The sequence below is a fragment of the Pinus tabuliformis genome, chromosome 7 (genome assembly GCF_031772625.1).
Source record: "Pinus tabuliformis cultivar Carrire ecotype Pingquan chromosome 7, CPIR1, whole genome shotgun sequence".
Lineage (NCBI taxonomy): Eukaryota > Viridiplantae > Streptophyta > Pinopsida > Pinales > Pinaceae > Pinus > Pinus tabuliformis.
The window spans coordinates 466917659-466940902 of NC_142293.1; the positions used below are offsets into that span (position 1 = coordinate 466917659).

Below are 23244 nucleotides of genomic sequence, written 5' to 3' on the forward strand. Positions count from 1 at the left end.
TTGTACAAATAGTTCCACAAACCAAATGTCACATTAGCTTTGTCAATGGTGCAAGCCATGGGACTCATAATCTTGCTTCAACCACCTCATTTACTCCCCCTCACATGCTTTACCTCATTCAAGTGGCGTCTGCTTGGATCTGGCCACAAACAACTAGTCTGAGTATGATAGTGTGATTGAAATACTTGCAGATGCAATCCACCTATGTATCCATCATTTCAGTGTCCATCTCAATTCGCAGGTCCTCGTCGTGCAATTAAATAACTTTGAAAGCTAAACCATGATCCATGTCTTTTCATAAAATTTATATAGGTTTGACTTATCTAACAATGATTTAATACCATCACCTTCATTCATGTCCCTAGAAGTTATAATTAGTTTTTAGATCATATTCAAATCAAGTTTTGGATTGGCATTTATCACATGAAATCTGTTAAAATTGGCAACTAGGGACAACCTCCATGTGGGTCATTTTATTTATGGCAGCTAATATTTTTCTTGGATTCCTCTCTCCGAGAAGTGTAGAATTGATCTAAAGATCATCCAATTCCAACATGTATTTATGGAGATATGAATTTATTTGTATTATTGAAAATTTGTCAAGGTCGGCCAGCAACCAAATTACCCCCAGCTCAACCTCAACATGGCATTATAAATAGAAGAGGTCTCAAGTCATTTGTCACTCACACACTTCTCTCATGATCTCTCTCCACTCGTTTGGGTTTGGTGGCAAGAGAGGTCTAAAAGGAGAAGCCCTAGCCGCAATCCTCATGAAGAAGCCCTAGCCGCAGTGGAAGTGAGAAGCCTTAGTCGCAGTCTTGAAGGAGATCTGGCAGCAGATCTAAGGAGCTCTTATACACAACAGAGGAGGCTCTAATCCGCATCAAGAGGGAGCCCTTATCCGCTGTAAAAGGGAAGCCTTAATCCGTTGTCCAAAGAGGCTCTCATCCGCAGCTAGGAGGAGCCCTAATCTGCAGTCCTAAAGGAGACATAACCGCAGTCAAGGAAAGGCTCTTAGACGCAGTCAGTAAAGGCTCTAAGCCTCAACAAAGATAGGCTCTAGTACGCAGTCAAGGAGGCTTTGATCCGTTGTCAAAAGGAGCTCTATCCCGCAGCTAAAGAAGCCCTAACTTGCAGCCAAGTAGAGGCCCTAATCCGCAGTCACAAAGAAGCCTTATCCGCTGTCACAAGAGAGCCCTAGCCGCAGCAAGAAGGATCTCTATAACAGCATGAAGGAGCATAGAAAGAGCAGCATGGAAATCTCTGTGACAGCATGGAAAATAATGTTGTTCTAGGGCATGGTTTAGGTGTGCTTGGAAGCCGCAGTCACAAGGTTAGACAGGGCTAAATATGAATGTGTTTGGGTGCTGGCAAATGCTGTTAGCTAGGCCGAGTTTATGAAGAAGTCATCACTGCTGTTTGGGACTGTTTGGGTGCAGCAGTTGTGTCAGGGAGATAAGTATAAGCGTTGGGCTTGAAACTGCCCCAAAGGGGCAACGCGGAGGGCAGCATCCTATTGGAGGACAAACACAGCCATTAGGAGCAATTCTGGGCCAGTTTGATGGGCTGTTAGGGACTGTGGTTAGTACCCTAACCAGTCCCAGAATTGCAGCATTGCAGCAAGCTCAGGTGTTGACATTTCTATAGGCTAAATGTTGTTGCGTTAATGATGAATGGACACTATCTGGGATACGTTTGCTACAGGGGTTGCTATGTGCTAGGCCGCAGGCCATAGCACCATAGCAAGGGCTGCTAAGGGCAGACAAGGAGGTGCCACAGTTTCGTAGGGAGGACTTATTCAAGTGCCCAAATCAGATCAGCTATCTACTGCAGAATGAAATCAGATTTATGAGCAGTGTTTGGGCTGATTGCATTACAGTTGAAAGCCAAAGTTGCCTAGGTTTGATACTGCTACCTAGAAGTAGAATTCTGCCATATTTGACCAGCATTAACTTCTCTGGTCAAGACCTTATTGCTGCTATCATAGATATCAGTTTTGTATATTTGTACTATCTCTCTCTCTGCTGAACTATTGAAGATTATAAGAAGATTTGATCAAGGGTTTCCCTACATTGGGGTTTGTCCCTGGCCGATGCCACATCTTGTGTCCTCTTGTATTGGCTTGTCTTCTACTGTTTATGTTTATGGTCAATCTGCATTTTACTATCATGCTGATGTGATTGCTAATCTGGATATTGACATTGAGCTAATAAGAAAATTGAAGTAAATTGCTCTAAGCATAGAACATACCTAAAATTAACATGGTATCAGAGCTGAGGTGAAGAAAAATCCCAAGCAAGAGTGAAAGAGTGTTAAAATTGGAAACTAGGGCCAAACTCCATGTGGAGGTCATCTTATTAATGGAAGCTGATATTTTTCTTGGATCCCTCCCATTGAGAGGTGTAGGATTGATCTAAAGATCATCCGATTCCGAGAAGTATTCATGGAGATATGAATTTATATGTGTTATGGGACAATTCGTCAAGGTTGGCCAGCAACCAAATAAACCCCACTTGTGCTCAACATTTTAGTATAAATAGAGGTGGCCTTCAAGTCATTTCAACACACTTGGGATCTCTTCCTCTCTACTTGTCTTTGGGTTTTAGTAGGAGGAGAGATCCTAACGAATAACGTTGCCCTAATCCAGAGGGCAGAAGCCGGAACTGCCGAAATTGCCGGCTGCCAGGAATGGCCAGAATTGCCGGAACTGTCAGAACTGCCTGGAACAGCCAGAATTGTTGAAACTGTCGGAACTGCCAGGAACAGCCAGAACAGGCCGGAAAGCTAACGGAGAGGGTAGAAGCCGGAACTGCCGAGAACAGCCGAATTGCTGGAACTGCCAGAAATGTCGGGAACAACCGGAATTGCCGGAACTACCGGAACTGCCTGGAAAATCCTGAACTGCCGGGGCCCGGGACTGCCAGGAATTGCCGGAATTGCCGAAACTGCTAGAACTGCCGGAAATATCCAGAATAGCCAGAACTGTCGAAACTACCAGGAATAGCCAGAATTATCGGAACTGTCGGAACTGCCGGGAATAGCCGAAACTGCCGGGAATAGCCGGAATTGTCGGAACTGCCGGGAACAGTCGGAACCACCGGAACAGCTGGGAACGCTGACGCAGAGGGCAGAAGCCGGAACTGTTGGGAAAAGCTAGAAAAGTCGGAACTGTCGGAACTGTCGAGAATAGCCGAAATTGCTGGAACTGCTGAGAACAAGCAGAATTGTCGAAACTGTTGGAACTGTCGGGAACTGCCGAAACAAGCAGGAAAGATGACGCAGAGGGCAGAAGCTGGAACTGTCGGGAACAGCCGGAATTGCCGGAATTGCCGGGAACAGCCGGAATTGCCGGAACTACCGGGAACTGCCGAAACTGCCAAGAACAGTCGGAACTACCAGGAACTGCCGGAACAGCCAGAGCATCTGTCTCCGAAGGAGAGCGGCATGCAAGGGACAACTAACTAACATTGGGACAATTGTATGGTACTTAGCAGTAAATACACCAAGCATGCAATGTTACAGCGAGCATGCAAGGGACAAATAGCATGCAACAGCAAGCATGCTAAGGACAACAAGCATGCTAGGGACAACAAGCAAGCTAGGGACAACAAGCAAGCAAGATGCAGCCAACACATAGGTCAGTATGGCAACATGGTGCAGCAATGGCACATAATGCAATACAGTGATGGGTACAGTCATGATTACTGAAGCGTGATGAGATGCAGCATAGTGATCTGGGTGCAACATGGTGCAGTGCGGTGAGGTGCAGCATGATGAAGAAATGCAACACAACGATAGGTGGAGTCACCTTGGAGAATCAGTTGAAGCAGCATGTCTTCAACTGATCTCACGTATCATCTTCTTAGAGATGATCTATGCTCTTATCTAGATAAGTCAAAGTGTTGACTTCTGTTGTAAACGTACTATCTCTCTCTCTCACATTGGGGTTTGTCCCTGGCTAGCGCCACATCTTGTGTCCTCTTGTCTTGGCTTGTCTTCTGCGATTTGTGTTTATGTTCTATCTGCAGTTTACTTTAATGCTGATGTGATCGCTAACCTGGAAAAGATATTGAGCTAACTGTGAAAATTGAAATAAATTGCTCTAAGCATAGAACATACCTAAAATTAACAAAGAGCAATCACCGAAGACAGTTGGAAAGGACAAAAGGCTCAATGGGTTCCTCATCCCACTTCCCGGCTGAAGACAAGCTCCCTGAAAAGTCTGACTATCACGGATGGAAGATGTCTCTTGATCTGACATTAGAAGAAACCAGGATGGCGGAGCAAGAAATGCCTTCTAATAGAGGCAACCCCACTGCTTTCTCTGCTCATGCCAAAAGGAGAAATAATGCAAGGGTCTAAAGGTCACTTCAATGGAAAGCCCGGATCTAAGGGTGGAAGGAAGGGCAGATGCTTTTCTTGCAATAAGTTTGGCCACTATGCAAGGGAGTGTCCAAATAGAAGGGACACATCACATGATGATGATCACAATCATTCTAGGGGCAACTTCAACAACAATGATCGAAGGAATGACAAGTACAATGGCAAAGGAAAAAGGAATGCAAGACATCAAGGAAATAGTCGACCCTCCAAGAAAGCAAGGAACTCCAGGTATGAAGAATCAAATGTTGTTTTTGATAAGCAAAAAGAGTATTATCTTATATCGGCCCTCTCCACTTCCTCTCCTACGGACACTTTGGGAAATTGGCTCATTGATAGTGGTGCTTCAAGGCACTTCACCAAATTCAAGGAAGCTCTCTCTAATTTGATAGAGAAGGAGACAAACTTGGAGATTATTCTTGGAGACAATGCCACCTATCCCATAAAGGGTGTAGGGAATGTTACTCTTCAATTGAAGCAGGGTAACTCGATTCATTTACAAGAAGTTCTTTATGTACCTAATCTCAAGAAGAACCTGGTGTCCATTTCGGCAATGGAAGACAAAGGTTACAAGGTGGCATTCATCGATGGAAAGGTACGTGTTTGGAAAAGGATTTTTAACATGCTTTTACTCCTGGGTTCAGGGTTGGCACTTTGTATCAAGTTGCCGGAAGTCCATTGGGAGCCATGTCTTGCGGCACATCTCTACAATCTGATCTATGGCACAGGAGGTTTGCCCATCTTCATTGCAAGGCTCTTCCCGATGTGAGACGGATGGTGACAGGGATGCCTGAATTCAAAGAAGAGCATGACGGTACATGTCCGAGATGTACCGAAGGAAAACTTACAAGGGGACCATTCCCCTCAAGATACAGAAAGACCATAGATGTGGAACAACCCGAGGGGTTTGAAGTTCATGACCAAGAATCTCATGTATACAAGTTAAATAAAGCTCTCTATGAGTTGAAGCAAGCACTCTGGGCTTGGTTTGAGAGGATTGACAGCTATCTGATGAAGTTGGGATTCACTTGGAGTGAAATCGATCCGAACCTTTACTTTAAGGTTGAAGATGATAGACCTCTCATAATGGTGATTTATATGGATGACCTCTGACAGGTGCAGACCCTCTCATTTACAAAAGTAAGAGGGAGTTGGATTCCGAATTTGGAAAGGTGAACTGCAAGCCTGTGACTACCGCAATGGAGCTTCACTTTAAGAAGTTATGTGGTAGTGCTGCCGGACCTTAATTGGGAAATGCCTCTAAGTATCGTCAACTCATAGTAGCATTGATGTTCTTGGTGAACTCCCGTCCGAATATATGTTTTGCAATTAGCATGTTGAACCAATATATGGTTGAGCCTCATCACTCACATTGGATTGGTGCCAAGAATCTTCTGAGATATCTTCAGGGTATAATCACTCATGTACTGAGATACACTATCGGAGATGTGAGGTTGCATGGTTACTCTAATGCTGATTGGGCAAGCAGTGTGGAGGATCGCAAAAGCACTTCTGAGTGTTGGTTCTCTTTGGGTTCTGCTTCGATATCCTGAATGAGCAGCAAGCAAAAATCAGTTGCTTTGAGCACTGTTGAGGCCGAATATATAACTGCAAGTATAGCCTTGTGTGAAGCTGTCTGGTTGGAGAAACTCTTCAGTGAGCTGTCTGGACATGTGCTGGATACCACCGTTATCCTCTGTGACAACTAGAGTGGGATTCAATTATCACAGAATCTTGTGTTTCATGATCACTCCAAGCACATAGACATCAGGTACCACTTTATCCGGGATATGGTACAGCGAGGAGCAATAAGGCTCCATCACATTGGGAGTGATGTGCAGGTCGCCAATATTTTGACGAAGCCCCTGGGAAAGGTCAAATTCTTGACTTTCCGAGAACGACTAGGAGTTGTGGAGAAACCCTCTCCTGAGGGTCCTATATGATATGGATATTGAGCTCTGGGAGCTTCGGGGGGGGCTTGGGGTACTTCTTGGAGCAATGAGCAACCATAGGGTGAGTGGTTCAGCCTTCCCCTAGTGGTTTGCTATGTAGGCAGGATAAGTGGTTCATCCTTCTCCTGCCGAGATAGGGTGAGTGGTTCAGCCTTCCCCCAGTGATTTGTTGTGTACAGGGTGAGTGGTTCAGCCTTCCCATGGGATACCCCATGGCGACATGTAGGCAAGATGAGTGGTTCATCCTTCTCCTGCTGAGACATCCTACCCATGCAGTCTGGGACTCATGGGAAGTACCTCTCATCTGGCCAATGAGTAGGGAAATGAAAAGAGGGACCATAGTACTATCGATGGACACATCGTGTACTACCGTACTCCCTATGCTAGGATGATATTGATCTGGGATCAATGGAACTGATTTCAGATCAGTAAGAGTGGTATGAGATACTCTCTATTTGGAACTGATTTCGGATCAGTAAGAGTGGTATGAGACACTCTCTTCATGGGACTGACTTTGGGTCAGTAGAGAATGGTATGATACATTCTCGATCACTTCTTCTTCATAGTTCAACAGAGCAGAGCAGTGCAGGGCATTGCACTGATGGCAAAGATAGTATAGACTGGCAAATGAATTAGCAGATGGAGTTCACCCTAGTTGAGAGGGAGTGTTAAAATTGGAAACTAGGGCAAAACTCCATGTGGGTCATTTTATTTATGGCAGCTGATATTTTTCTTGGATTCCTCCCTCCGAGAGGTGTAGGATTGATCTAAAGATCATCCGATTCTGACATGTATTTATGAAGATATGAATTTATTTGTATTATTGACAATTTGTCAAGGTCGGCCAGCAACCAAATTACCGCCAGCTCAACCTCAACGTGGCATTATAAATAGGATAGGTCTCAAGTTATTTGTCACTCACACACTTCTCTCATGATCTCTCTCCACTCGTTTGGGTTTGGTGGCAAGAGAGGTCTAGAAAGAGAAGCCCTAGCCGCAGTCCTCATGAAGAAGCCCTAGCCGCAGTCTTGAAGGAGATCTGGCCGCAGATCTAAGGAGCTCTTATACGCAGCAGAGGAGGCTCTAATCCGCATCAAGAGGGAGCCCTTATCCGCTGTAAAAGGGAAGCCTTAATCCGTTGTCCAAAGAGGATCTCATCTGCATCTAGGAGGAGCCCTAATCTGCAGTCCTAAAGGAGACATAACCGCAGTCAAGGAAAGGCTCTTAGACGTAGTCAGTAAAGGCTCTAAGCCTCAACAAAGATAGGCTCTAGTACGCAGTCAAGGAGGCTTTGATCCGTTGTCAAAAGGAGCTCTATCCCGCAGCTAAAGAAGCCATAACGTGTAGCCAAGTAGAGGCCCTAATCCGCAGTCACAAAGAAGCCCTATCCGCTATCACAAGAGAGCCCTAGCCGCAGCATGAAGGATCTCTATAACAGCATGAAGGAGCATAGAAAGAGAAGCATGGAAATCTCTGTGACAACATGGAAAATAATGTTGTTCTAGGGCATGGTTTAGGTGTGCTTGGAAGCCGCAGTCACAAGGTTAGACAGGGCTAAATATGAATGTGTTTGGGTGCTGGAAAATGTTGTTAGCTAGGCTGAGTTTATGAAGAAGTCATCACTGTTGTTTGGGACTGTTTGGGTGCAGCAGCTGTGTTAGGGAGATAAGTATAAGCGTTGGGCTTGAAACTGCCCCAAAGGGGCAGCGTGGAGGGAAGAACCCTATTGGAGGACAACCGCAGCCATTAGGAGCAATTCTGGGCCAGTTTGATGGGTTGTTAGGGACTGTGTTTAGTACCCTAACCAGTCCCAGAATTGCAGCATTGCAGCAAGTTCAAGTGTTGACATTTCTATAGGCTAAATGTTGTTGCGTTAATGATGAATGGACACTATCTGGGATACGTTTGCTACAGGGGTTGCTATGTGCTAGGCCGCAGGCCATAGCACCATAGCAAGGGCTGCTAAGGGCAGACAAGGATGTGCCACAGTTTCATAGGGAGGACTTATTCAAGTACCCAAATCAGATCAGCTATCTACTGCAGAATGAAATCAGATTTATGAGCAGTGTTTGGGTTGATTGTATTTACAGTTGAAAGCCAAAGTTGCCTAGGTTTGATCAAGCTACCTAGAAGTAGAATTCTGCCATGTTTGACCAGCATTAACTTCTCTGGTCAAGACCTTACTGCTGCTATCATAAATATCAGTTTTGTATATTTGTACTATCTCTCTCTCTCTGTTGAACTATTGAAGATTATAAGAATATTTGATCAAGGGTTCCCCACATTGGGGCTTGTTCCTGGCTGGTGCCACATCTTGTGCCCTCTTGTCTTGGCTTGTCTTCTACTGTTTATGTTTATGTTCTATCTGTGTTTTACTATCATGCTGATGTGATTGCTAACCTGGATATTGACATTGAGATAATAAGAAAATTGAAGTAAATTGCTCTAAACATAGAACATACCTAAAATTAACAAAATCACATGTTGAAAGCAAAAACATGGCATCTCATTACGCATACAATCATCACATTGTAAACAACATAGATACATGTACAAATGAAATGAATCACACAAACATTTCATCCAGAAAAAGGCGCACCAAACCATGCAATAGAAATTTGAATCGTTCCAAAAAGATGTGTCTTTCCCCCATCGGGCTGCATATACATCAAAAGCTTATCTAAAAAAGGAGGGAATCTAACCCATAAATAGAACCCCTCACTCCTATGGGGGGAATTCTAGCTAAGGGATCTTTGTCCTTGACCAGTAGAGCACCAATATCTCTTGTGGCTCTGTCTCTGGCTTGATCACACATGATGTAACGACCCATCTTTAAATACACATATTATATGCTCCTGTATAAAAAAGAATAATAATAGAAATATAATAATAAATAAATAAAAATGATATTTATAAAATAGAATAAAAACCAAGTATTAATATCAATAATTAATTAACCTAAAGTATAAAGTTTATATTAAAAAAAAAAACAAACATAAATAAAGTGAAAGCATACATATCAATGTTATAAAGTTATAAAAAGGGTACGTATAATATGATAAGGTACATATCACATATTATAAAGTTATAAAAGGGTACGTATAATATGATAAGGTACATATCAAATATTATAAAGTTATAAAAAGGGTACGTATATGGTTAATAGAGATGTAATAATACTATAATCACCATAACACATCTAAGAGGGTTAAACACTATAAAACCTGAATACTTCATATAAACACCTATACGAGAGGATGACTCACGCCCTTGAGGAAGCTGTCACCGCGGGAGAAAGCGGTGGAGTCGCTGGTGTACAGGGCGGCCACCGCTACACCCAGCTATAAAACCGCAGATAAGGGGCTGAGTTCGGGGGAAGAAGAGGGCAGGAGAACACCAGGAGCAGAAAATCAGGAGGGCAAACCAGAGGAAGAAGATTGACCATTGGAAGAGCTTTAATCAGTCTGAGGTTCTGGGCACGGGGGCAGTGAGCTTCTGCGAGAAGCTTACTGGATTGAGCAGCCAGGCTCTGCTCAGTCTGGCTGGGAGGAATTGGTTTCCCGGTAATTGGATCAGAGTAACCGCAGCATCATCAACTACACCGAAGCAGGCAACAGTTCAGGTAGGTGTTCAAAATCCCTTATGGTTACTGTATTTTCAGTTCTGGTTCTTACCATATTTCAGTTTATGGTTATTACACATGACTTAACCAACCATCATGGCCCTCCCTCATGATCGGACTCCACTCTCTAGGAATCCCAGTGTGGGCATCTGTAATCTTGTTACTTTAATCCTGCCAAACCTGCTTAGAGAAGTCCCTGAAGAACCACATCCAACTATCGCTTTAGATACTATAACAACTCTACCTCCTATCCAACTCAGGGGATGGAAAACCCTACCTCGTCATCATGGTGGCATCATTGCAACCCTTCTGCTACTAGTGTCACTACCGCTATGTCTAAGCCTACTGGTTCCGTTGGTCCTACATCTGCACAAAGCAAGTCAAGGTCATCAGTATCCCATACCCATCATAGTCAAAGAAAACATAGAGCCAAACCAGATACACCTATGAAAATATTTAAGGTACAAAATGAGTACTCACCCATAGGACCCCAACCCTCTCCTAGAGGGTTCGACAGCTCATTGTCAGCATGAGAATCTATACCTGTGTAGGGGTACTTAAGAATCACCACGAGTTGCTTCTCCTAGACAACAACAAATTAGGGAGTGTAGACCTATCCCATGATCCATCTCATTCCCATAATCGAATTTACCCAAGCCATCCATCTCATCCATGTCATCCAACAATTGGGAGAGCAAGGTATTTATAAATAGGTCCTAGTCGAATCGACCATCCAGCCGACTTCATCCTTGTAAATTCTAAAAAGCTTCTGAGATGCATCTTTTCCTCTCCTGTTAGTCGAGCCCTGTTGGGGGCATCCTCTCCTATTAGTCGAGCAATTTCATTCCTACTACATACAACATCATTATTATTATTCCTCAACTGGATTCTGGATAACTACTTATTATCCAGGAACTAATTCTAATTTCTATTCTAAATAGTAAGAGGTCATAATAGATAGTAAGATATCATTATATTTCTCTATAAATCCCTAAAGGAGTTATTCCCTAAAGAAGTAGCTATAATTAGTAAACAAGACCTAAGGCAATCCTGAGTTCCTCACCCTAAATAGAAGACAGTAAATAACTAGACTAGATATCCTAAATATAATAAAGTGATTAACTAGACTATATAAGGCTACTAATATCTTATGTCTATTCCTAAATCTAATCTAATGGACTAAACCCTCCGTAGTTGAAATAGCATTAAGGTCATTAACTACTCTCTGTCAGAGAAAGGGGATCTGGGGCTTTCCCAAAGGTGGCTCCCTCAGGGCCTTGCATAGAAGAGATCTTGCGATGCGCTTCTATTCAACTGTGATATAAAGGTATGGAATCGATGTTGTTGGGTTGATTCCATCAAGTGAAGATACTAATCAAATTCAGATCATCATCATCAAGGTGCATTGTATAGTCAACAAATTCTTTCTCTTCATCTGATCCAACAGCAAAGGCATAGACAAAAAAGGCACAGAAACTAGTCTCAAAGGCAAGGGCACTAACAACAGCAGCCACTGATTCTGATTGCCAAACAGCAAAAGCACCTGTTGACCTAGAACCACCACCAACAAGGTAAGCAACACCAGCAGCTATGGGAGAGCCCACTTTCTAGTTGAGCAAGGTCCAGATTTGGGAATATTTTCATTGGACCTTGGCTAACGCTCATGTGCCCTTAATTGGCTACTAATAATGCCCGTACCTAAATGGTTGCTACTACTAGTGCCTATTCCACGACAATCTCTTACGAAGATGTTGATGCTTGTGATTAATATGCCCTTGGGTCTGATGTTCATGATCAAGATGAAGAGACTAATGGATACCTAGGAATTAGCATGCACGGGACCAAAAAGGTCGTAGTGCATTGTCCGAACAGCTCAGCAACTGGCATTCTTAAAGGCCCCAAAAAGCATGCTGCTAAGAATGATGATCCACCAGATCCAGTTGATTAGATCGATCCAACGGTTTCAGTTCTAGGTCCATATCCACTTGGAAATGAGCCTGTTGTTTCATAACCAGCAGAAGAGCGAGCAGATTCACCAATAGCTTACCTACCCGTATATCATAGTTTAACTCGAGGACTTCCATTTATTTCTCTGTTGTCTTGTATATGTGTAAGGGTTCTCTATATGATAGTCCTATACCAGGTGTAGCTTACATCACCGCGATTAACCTCGTGTGAACTCCCATATACTGTATGCATGTCACATGCTACTAGCATTGGTTTGGGACTGTCATCATGCCTATTGCTTATGACATCTTAAGTTTGGGGTTACATTTGTAGGTTCACTATCGGTTGATATTAAAGATTAGTACATTTCGACTCTAACTATCATGATTCTTTTCCAAATGAACTTTTTTTCAATCAGGTGCGAAGTTGGAGCTAGATATGCTTCCAGTGACTAGGCTATCAGACTATGATCGGAATAGGCTTGCACCTACGTAAGAGCAATCTGTGCTCCATGCGATTGGTACAAATGCTCTAGATTTCGGGAGGCTCGACGCTAACGATTATAGCCCTAGAAAGAGGATGAAACTGACTAAAACTATGATAGACCTATTGAGCTGCTACCACAGTCGGTACGTCGGCCAAAAGCATGATGTGGCCCAACAGAAGCACTTACTACACATAGTGATCCCAGGCATGACCTGCTTATCAATGGCTTGTTATATTGATCAATGGCATGGCTCTTTGGTTGGACAATGTTATTAGACGGTTGTGGATACTTAGTACTTATTACATACGCTAACTGTACCAGATGGGCCCGTACGGATTAGAGTGAACTGAGACTTTACTTAATATCGCAAGACTAGTGATACCACTTAAGCTATCCCCCTAGGAACAAGGCTGACCCTCGCTATTAGCGTGGTGACTTTAGTGAACTATATCCAGGCTTAGATACCCATACTTATTACTGGATTTGGTTCGATACTTGTACGGGCTATACCAAAACCTAGGGTGTCTCATGAGCTTTCGAGTGCTTCTCCTTACCCCGAAGGTGAGCCTGAGTTGACTATGCTCATTTGCTCGGCTAGACTGTGGTTACTGTCTTGCCCTCAAACACCTTGAGAGAGAGTCGAACCTCGCAACCAGAGAAGCGAACTGGGCAGGCAAGTTGGTCAACCCCGCCCATGATTTATCACTTTTTATATACTTAGAGATCGTCGTGTCAATTTCATCTCCACTAATATGCGTGTTTCTCACATGATCCATCTAGCGCTAGAACCATCCTGCAGGAATCGATTGATCTCTTGTTTTGGCTATAGATGCTTTTGGCACTCATAACTATGACAACGAACCAATTACTAAAATATGGTGGTGAGTCCTTTGTGCTTGGATTGATACCGGTCACTTGAACAAGAACTTTGGGAAAGTTGTTGATCTCACCTGCCCATCAATCCAAGATTCGATCCAAGATGCTTTGATTAAAGCCCTACCTAATTCATTTTTATAAGCCCATCTCGCTTGAGATTGATTAGACTGAAACATGACGGCCTAACTTCCTTAGTGAGTTCGGGGTTCTGTAGTTTCATGAGGTCAAGGGATATGGTTCCTTCGAGGTCTAGGGTTGAGGTATTCTCTGTGGGGTTCTAGGTTCGAGGTAGATTGTCGATGTATGTCTGCTATAAGCTCTAATAGGCAAGAACTCTTCGAGGCAAGGACCTCTGGCTAGTTATCTTGTATCGAATCTAGTATCAAGTGATTGAGTACGATCATTGAGTACCAGCATCGAGTGTATGACTCTTGGGATCAACTAGCAAGATTGATTCTTGGCATTGACTAGCAGCTATAATCGAGTGCAAAGACTCTTGGATCGACTGCATCAACTAGTGGCTATTGGCAATTACCTTTTGTTTGTCTATGATTAGTTGTTACTCCTTCCTCATGTCCCAACAGAAGACTAACGGTTGGGATAAACCTAATGGGGTATCGTCCCTATCCTTCCTCTCAGCCAGTTGTGAGGTTTTCCTCCATCCAATGCCTATCTCGCTCAGAAGATGTGTGGTATCAATCAATAAACAAATATTCTGGCAATTGTTGACTGTCTTCATTAATCAATCATATCAGGTATCCCGGCCTAACAAGAGAAGTCTAGTGATACAAGTAAGAGTCATCAATTGTTATCGAAGGTCCATTCGTCTAACATGGCTCTCCTAATTGACAATCATCCATCCAGCAGTTTTGCCCAGCCGTGTCTCTGAAGTGTTGGGAATCAAGAATTACTAAATAAGGCAGTTCCTCCAATGATCCCACCTACAAAGTCTTCCTAGCAAAATGAATTGGTTGGGCAGGAAACACTCCTTCCTCCCTCCATCTCCTAGGGTGAGGGCAGTAATCAAGCAAGGTAAGGAGGTACTCTGATCTCGTCCTAAGAAGATGAAATAGCAGTATCTCCTAAGCATTCATTCAGTAAGTGTGATAGAACGAAAGACTTATTAAGAGACAAGCTTAGTCCAATAAGTTCCATGAACACTTGTAAGGTCTTTCTTTAGTCCCATGCCCTAAGGCCATAGAGAGTGAAAGCCAAGTGAAAGCCAGTCTCCACCATTCTTTCAACTTGTGGTTCTATTTAGTCCAACTAGTTGATTACCCTGGCCTTCTTAGCTGAGCTAAGCATGCCTCTCTCTCTTTAGTGCACCTACCTCTTGCTATTATTTCTTATAAACGGCTTTATTACTAGATCGGAAATTTCTGTCTCCAGCCCATCCTCTAATCCAAGCCAAGTATCCTAGTATAGTATCCCCACCCAGCGATCGATTGCATCCTGCGAATTATAGATAGAAGTTCTGAAAAGGCAAAATTGAGTAATAAACATTCATTTTTAGTCCCCATGATGAGGGGGATATTTCCTCGAACTCTCCTAATCAGACGTTTATGAGAAAAAAATATAAAATGGTGGGAAGGTTTAAAATAATCTGCTCAATGCAGAAATTGTGCCTGGGCAAAATCTGTCTGTTGGGTGTCGCCCCCCCACCCCTTCCTAGAGTCTGTAAGCTATGTGAGGCAGCTTTATCCTCTGGGCCATTGGGTGAGTCTGTTATTTGTTTGTCTGTGGTCACCCCTCTCACCATCAGAAGACAAATCAGTCCCCTCTAGACGCTACTTCCAGCCAGCCTCATCAGAATACAATTCAGTGGAAAATAATATCAGATGGTGCGCCCATCTCAGAAGATATTCAGTATTAATAAATCAAGTAGATCAATAAATAACTATCTGACACGCGCACTTCCCTTACTGGCATTCCCTTCCTAGCATGAATGAAACCCTATGTCTGTTGATGATCGTGAGGTGGATCTTAAGTAATGCATCTTCGTGTTCCAAACCGTTCATCCCAGAACTGGCATCTCCACCTGTATCAAATCGATAGCATCAACTAGTGTCTATTGGCACTGATCTACGGCTACCACATGCACATATATAATGGAGTGTACACAAACACACTCTATGGCTTTTTGTGGGGTTAAGGGATTACCTACGGCCAAGCAAGAAGGGTTGATCTTCTTGGTCATGGGGTAGGGAAGCATCTGAAGGGATAGCGGCATAGACAACCTAGACAAAGCCAATCGCGTAGGTAGGAAGGGTTTAAGGGAAGGATGGATTCATTTAGTATATGTACTTATTCAAAATGAATATGTAAATGTACATTAATATTATGTAAAATTACATTAATATTATGTACATTTACATTTTGATTGAATTGATGAATGAAATGAACCAATGAATAAGTAATTGACTTGCTTAATTACGTATATAATAATAGCATTTCTAACCCACGTAGTTGCTTGTCAACCCCAAGATTTATTTTATCTTCTATTTATTCATCCAACTTTGGAAGACTAAAAGCCCCATGTTTGGGGCTAACTATACATATTAAAAGGCCTTAAATGGTCACCTTGGGGAAAGCCCAACCAGAGTTGGATTTTGACCCGTAGTGGGGAAATATAAATCAATATTGGACCATGGATTTCTTTTTTATGCTGCCAACCACGCAAATTGTGACATTTTATGGACAACTGGTCCCCTTAGATGCAGATGCTGCCTCGCAAGGATGGAACCTACATCAAATGGATGTCAAGATCGCTTTCTTGCATGGTTCGATCAAAGAGGATGTCTATGTGGAACAACCCGAGGGGTTTGAGGTCCATGACCGGGAATCTCATGTATGCAGGTTGAAGAAAGCTCTCTATGGCTTGAAGCAAGCACCTGAGGCTTGGTATGAGAGGATTGATAGCTATCTGATGAACTTGAGATTCATTAGAAGTGAAGCTGATCCAAACCTTTACTTTAAGGTTGAAAATGATAAACCTCTCATACTGGTACTTTATGTGGATGACCTCTTTCTGACAGGTGCAGACCCTCTTATTCACAAATGTAAGAGGGAGTTAGCTTTTGAATTTGAGATGAAGGACCTAGGACTGATGCATTACTTCCTAGGGTTGGAGGTCTGGCAAAAGCCAGGAGAAATTTTCCTATCTCAAGGAAAATATGTTGTGAAGATACTGGAAAGATTTCGGATGGTGGACTGCAAGCCTGTGACTACCCCAATGGAACTTAACTTCAAGAAGTTATGTGGTAGTGTTGTCGGACCTGAATTGGGAAATGCTTTTGAATATCGTCAACTCATAAGAGCACTGATGTTCTTGGTGAACTCCCGTCCGGACATAAGTTTTGCAGTTAACACATTGAGCCAATATATGGTTGAGCGTCATCATATACATTGGATTGGTGCCAACAATCTTCTGAGATATCTTTGGGGCACAATCACTCATGGACTGAGATACACTGTGGGAGATGTGAGGCTGCATGGTTATCCTGATGCTAATGGATGTTGTTTTTCTTTGGGTTCTGCTTCGATATCCTGGATGAGCAGGAGGCAGAAATCAGTTGCCTTGAGCACCACTAAGGTCGAATACATAGCTGCTAGTACGGCCTCTTGTGAAGTTGTCTGGTTGAGGAAGCTCTTCAGTGAGTTGTTTGGACATGTGTTGGATACCACCATGATCCTCTGCAACAACCAGAGTGGGATCCAATTATCAGAGAATCTCGTGTTTCATGATCGCTCCAAGCATGTAGATATCAAGTACCACTTTATCCGGGACATGGTACAACGAGGAGCAATAAGGCTCCATCACATTGGAACGAATGAGCAGGTCGTCGATATTCTGACAAAGCCCCTAGGGAAGGTCAAGTTCTTGGCCTTCCGAGAACGACTTGGAGTCGTGGAGAGACCCTCTTATGAGGGTCCTATATGAGATGGACATTGAGCTCTAGGAGCTTCGGGGGGCTTGGGGTACTTCTTGGAGCGATGAGTAACCATAGGGTGAGTGGTTCAGCCTTCCCCTAGTGGTTTGTTGTGTACAGGGTGAGTGGTTCAACCTTCCCCTACGATACCCCTTGGCGACATGTAGGCAGGATGAGTGGTTCATCCTTCTCCTGCTGAGACATCCTACCCATGCAGTCTGGGACTCATGGGAAGTACCTCTCATTTGGCCAATGAGTAGGGAAATGAGGATAGGGACCATAGTACATTGTACTACCGATGGATGCATCGTGTGCTACCGTATTCCCTATGCTAGGATGACCGATATTGATCTGGGATCAATTGGAACTGGCTTCGGGTTAGTAAGAGTGGTATGAGACACTCTCTTTTGATTGGAACTGACTTCAGATCAGTAAGAGTGGTATGAGACACTCTCTTTTAATTGGAACTGACTTCGGGTTAGTAAGAGTGGTATGAGACACTCTCTTTTATCTGGGACTGACTTCGGCTCAATAGAGAACGGTATGATACATTCTCGATCACTTCTTCTTCTTCATAGTTCAGCGGAGCAGAGCAGTGTAGAGCAGTGCATTGATGGCAGAGATAGTACCGACTGGCAGATGGATTAGCAAATGGAGTTCTCCCTAGTTGAGAGGGAGTGTTAAAATTGTCAACTAGGGCCAAACTCCACATGGGTCATCTTATTTATGACAGCTAATATTTTTCTTGGATTCCTCTCTCCGAGAGGTGTAGGATTGATCTAAAGATCATCCGATTCCAACATGTACAAATGAAGATATGAATTTATTTATATTATGGACAAATTGTCAAGGTCGGCCAACAAGCTAAACGGGCATTCAAACCCCCAGCTCATCCTCAACGTTGCATATAAAAGGAGGAGACCTCAAGTTATTTTATCATCATCTCATCTTCACACATCTCTCTCCTCACTTGATTGGGTACACAAATCTGGGCAGCTGTCTCTCACACGTGCGAAGGAAGGAGGACGTTTTTCTATTTGACTGCGTTGACCAACGTTGACCGAATTTTAGAGGCTATATTTTGGGTTGCATTGACCAACATTGACCTCCTTTTGATTGCAGATTGGGTGAGGTATCTTCTCCTTGGCAGACCACAGATCTAGGCACTGAAATCGAGGTGATCTAACCTCTCATTTGACAAGCATTGACTGTCCTAAGGCTAGCCACAATTTGACTTTCGTTGACCAGCTTTTGACTGGACTTTTTCGGATAGTTTTGCGTTGTTTGGGCTTGCTGTTGGAGGCCGAAGTTGACTAGGTTTGACCAAGCTATTTAGAAGAAGAATTCTGCCATGTTTGACCAACGTTGACTTTTCTGGTTAGGGCTTCTTGCTGCTGTCATAAATTATCAGATTTGTAATTTGTACTATCTCTCTCTCTGCTGAACTATTGAAGAATATAAGAAGAATTGATCAAGGGTTTCCACACATTGGGGTTTGTCCCTGGTTGGTGCCACATCTTGTGTCCTCTTGTCTTGGTTTGTCTTCTACTATTTATGTTTATGTTCTATCTGCATTTTACTATCATGCTGATGTGATTGCTAAACTGGATATTGATATTGGGCTAATAAAGAAATTGAAGTAAATTGCTCTTAAGCATAGAACATACCATTGTTATCTAAAATTAACACTTGGAGATCAAGGAGCCATCCCTTTCATCACTATTTTTAGAGCCCTTCCACTCATTTTGGCACATCAGGGACCTCACTAGGCCTTTCAATGGCCCTCCTAGCTATTGCATTACCATTTTGACCCTCTTGAGAGGCTTATCTTTCATATTATGAAGCTATTTGGTGGGCTTGTCACCAAAAGGATTTTATTTTGCACATTATTGTTATTATAAGGGCATTGTTATGCATAATTAGGCCACTCGAATCCCTTGGAGGATCATATAAATATGAGAGAGGTTCATTTGATCTCTCATCATCACTTGGATTTGGGATATATCTTTCGAAAGATTTCGGACCTGCAATTTGTGGAATGATTTGGATGATTAAATGCATTTTGATGTGTGGAATATTTTTGTTATCTCTTGGAGCTTCTATTTGGCAAGTTTATGGATGGATATACTCTTTTTGTCATGTAAGTGCCCTTTTCATGCGAATTTCATAATGGTTCATGTTTAATGTATGGAATGTTATGTCATGATTTTACTTCTGCTCTAAAACCTAATGTGAATTTATAAAACACTTGTAATCTTGGCTCTTGGATATGTTATTCATCTTGGGAAGAAGAATGAATTTTCATAGGGGTAGGTTGTGCACCTTTTACCTTGAAACTCCATCAAATCTTGCATATCGAAGTATAAAGCTCTAAAGTTGTCGTGTAGCTGCATCCATTATTAGTGAAGTTGCTTCTTTAGGCCTCTTTAAAGAGCGAAGATCCCAAATCTTGATCATTTGACTCTAATAGTCAGGCATTGGTCCTAGATCCTTGATGGTCAACCCTAAAACTACATTTCTTCAACCTTTTCTTATTTTTCTGCCCTAACCCTAGAAGGCCAACTAGGGCCTAGCATGAATTGCATTAGAGACATCTCCCTGCGGTGCAAATTGGTACACTACTGCATTGTCCTTTTCTCTAAGTGCTCTTAAAGTTTTAAGCAATTCCCGTGGCTAGTTTGAGAGAAATCTCAAGCCCTGGTTCCAAAATCATTTCTATTCTTCACCTTCTTTGGTTAGAGGCATTTCTAGGGTCATTTGCTCTTGAAAACTCATTGGAAGTTCACCTTTCTTCGACCCTTCCTTCTAATCCTTGCTTGACTTAGTCATAGTGTTGATGATCACCCCAAACCCTAGGCCTTGCTTGGATCCCCCTGGTCTCTCTCTTCTGGTCCTAGCCTTTATAAGATCTATATTTCACAAAACCTAAAGAGAATTCCTCCTCCCTTTCTAAGAAACCTTGATCTAGGCATAATTCTTCTATTGAATATCCTTTCACCTAGGTCTAGGCCTCCTTCTTTCAAGCCTTTCTTGGAGAGCCCTTCTTTTGCTTCTAAAACAAGCAACCTATTATTGACCTTATCATTCTAGTGATTTCCCACCGTACTGGGACTCCTCCCATCAGTGAAAGTCCGTAAAAAGCAAGAGACATCAACTAAGGTGACAATGGGTCCTTGTCCCGTTGTTGCCACTTGGCTTAGTAGTAGTCCCTGTGGAACCCCTCCTAGCACCCCTACTAAATTGAGCAGTAACAATAACCATGGGGCCAATGTAGCTAGGAAACAGAAGATCAATGACCAAATGATGGAGAATGATGCTAGAATTTATTCATAAATTTGAAAATATGAAGAAGATGCTCCAATTTATTCATTGATCTCATCATTATGTACTGGGAGTACACAATCATTATATTAAAATATTTTTATTAATAAATAATAATTTCTAGTCAAAACGAACTGTTTGATTCTAACGTTCAAAAACTAATTCTCTACATCGCTATCCCTATTTAATCTGATGCCATGATCTGATTCTCCATCTTGTCCTGATGATGAACCACGCTAGATGGTTCAAAACGCGTCAACAAATGAATTTTGATGTGATCTTCTCCGAAAAAAATTCTTGCAATTAAGTACACAATCTACCCAAAATTTCCAACATAAAAAATCACATTTACAAATGGGAATAGAAACTATCAAATAATTTTTCATTACAATTCTTCACCCCACATTATTAAGATTCAGTTATTGACGAGACGAAATGACCCTAGGAGTAGTAAGACTGAGTGTGAAACAAGGTAATCTACAACAAGAATAACCAAACTATACTGTGCTAAGGTAAGGTGTTCTTTTGATGCCCTGTATTACTTAGGCTAAAAACCTGCTCTGAGAGATAACAACACCTAGGTTTGGGGAAGATGAATGAATGCTAGTGTAATGTAACGGAACTGAACAATCCCACCCTTTATGTGTCGGTTACGGGCTGGGCTTTCCTTTCGTCGGGGAGGAGAGACCAGCATCAGATGATCAAGAAAGGCTGACCATTGGGAGGAAGAGTCTACCCAGTACAAGGGCCTAATTATGACAAAAATACCAAAATTTTGCAGTTCTTTTCCTCTGCCAATGTTGAGGCCATGTTTGAGGAAGCCAGACGATCTGAAAATAAAATTAAGAAGATTAGGGGGAAAATGCAGTAGAAAGAATGAGAGGATATTAATGAGAGAAAAAATGCAAATGTCAAGCCTATGCTCCACTTTGTCCACTGATCTGATCATAAATAATCACATTTACTGAGGGTAATCTGGGAATAAAAACTAGCAAACGCTCTCTCCTTCCAGTACTTGAATCTTCATTATTCAGATTCCATAATTTAGTAGAAGAAATGACTTCGGGAGGAGTAAGAATAAGTGTGAAAGAATCAATCTCTGCTTTGCTCTGCTCCGCTCCAGCCCTACATATAACTCTCATAAACCTTAGTCCCTACATATAATTCTCGTAAACCTAGCTCCAATTTAAGTGAATAGATTTTGTTTGAGGATATCAAAATGCAATTCTGGGTTTAGAATCAACTTAATTGTTTTTTGAATTTCAAGATTATACAAACACCCTAAAATGGAACACGCTGAAGTGTTTTGCTTGACTTGAGTTTTAAGACTGCGTTTCATTATGATTAATTTTGGAGAGGAATAACACGCTAACCTAATCCTCATCGCTATTTTTATAATTACTTAGCAAGAAATTTAGAATTACTTCTGTATTTTTATTTTATCTGTAAAGTTTGAAATCTACAAAACAAAATTGCTATCATAAATGCTATCAATTGTAACAACACATGCAAGAAGATATTGAGAAGGAACTGCAACTTACCTTAGCAATATTTCTCCATAGCAGTGATGCTCACTCTTCCCTTTGCACAGTCTCTCTATGTTAGCAGATGCTTTAGAAGCATAAAGAAATAAACAAACAAAGCACCATCAGCCAAGAAAAATCTAGAAATAAATCAATGAATTACATACAGATTGCAATTGTTGTTAATTGAAGAAAATAAAATATGAATAACACCACAAATAAGCACAGGGAGGTGTTGGGAAGCTGCAATGTACCTTGTAGAATACCATTCTGCCATTTGCATTTAGAGTTATGCAACCTTTACATGGCTGAAGAAGAGCTTCAAACAGAGAATCAATAAACAAAAAAAACGCCATTAACCCAAAAAATCTGCAAATAATTAAGGTTATTAAAACAAAAATGAGAGAATTAGATATGTCAATTGATGTTGATAAATCAATGAATTACGTACAGATTGCAATTGTTGTTAATTGAAGAAAATCAAATATGAATAACACCACAAATAAGCACAGGGAGGTGTTGGGAAGCTGCAATGTACCTTGTAGAATACCATTCTGCCATTTGCACTTAGGAGTTATGCAACCTTTACATGGCTGAAGAAAAGCTTCAAACAGAGAATCAATAAACAAAAAAACACCATTAACCCAAAAAGTCTGCAAATAATTAAGGTTATTAAAACAAAAATGAGAGAATTAGATATGTGAACTGCTGTTGATATTAAGAAATCAAATCAAATTAAAAAATAAACCCAGATCTCCCTCACCTCATCCATCCAACTAGAAGAGGAATGATTGTCTTGGCCGTTTTGGTTATGCGAACGAACGTCCCAGAAATAACTCGTTGGGTCTAGTACTCTTGCAGTCCAAAGACTATCGCTCCCCTCAAGGATTTGATTGTGAGCTTTCTCAGATGGTGTGACCCAAGATTGCAGAATTTTGAAAGTATTTATCAGGATTTGTTGTCAGCCCTGCAGCAGGAAGGCCTCCTTGCTCTTTTGGAGGGAGATGAAGATATCTATGAAAATGACAAAGAAGACTCCCTGAAGGAAGAGTGCCCTATGGTGCTAAATGAAGAAATAAATGAAGGTGAAGCATCCCTAGACTGAGATGTCTTGGCTGTCAATGAAGACAATGTTGTTGAAATTCAAAATAAAGGCATTAAACAGCCACTAATGATTTTGAGGCCCCTATTCATGATGATAATGATG

The 23244-nt window shown here is 42.0% G+C and overlaps 1 pseudogene across 1 annotated transcript in view; it reads right to left on the bottom strand.

Annotated features, from left to right (window-relative positions):
• LOC149247968 (uncharacterized) overlaps positions 1 to 22598 on the bottom strand; it is a 265298-nt pseudogene extending 242700 nt beyond the window's left edge. The window contains exons 1-3 of the transcript XR_016264067.1: positions 22576 to 22598; positions 22292 to 22335; positions 22056 to 22125 (exon numbers count right to left, since the gene is read on the bottom strand). The product of XR_016264067.1 is annotated as an uncharacterized LOC149247968 (transcript). The remainder of the gene's footprint in view (positions 1 to 22055; positions 22126 to 22291; positions 22336 to 22575) is intronic.
• Between the last annotated feature and the right edge of the window lie 646 nt (positions 22599 to 23244).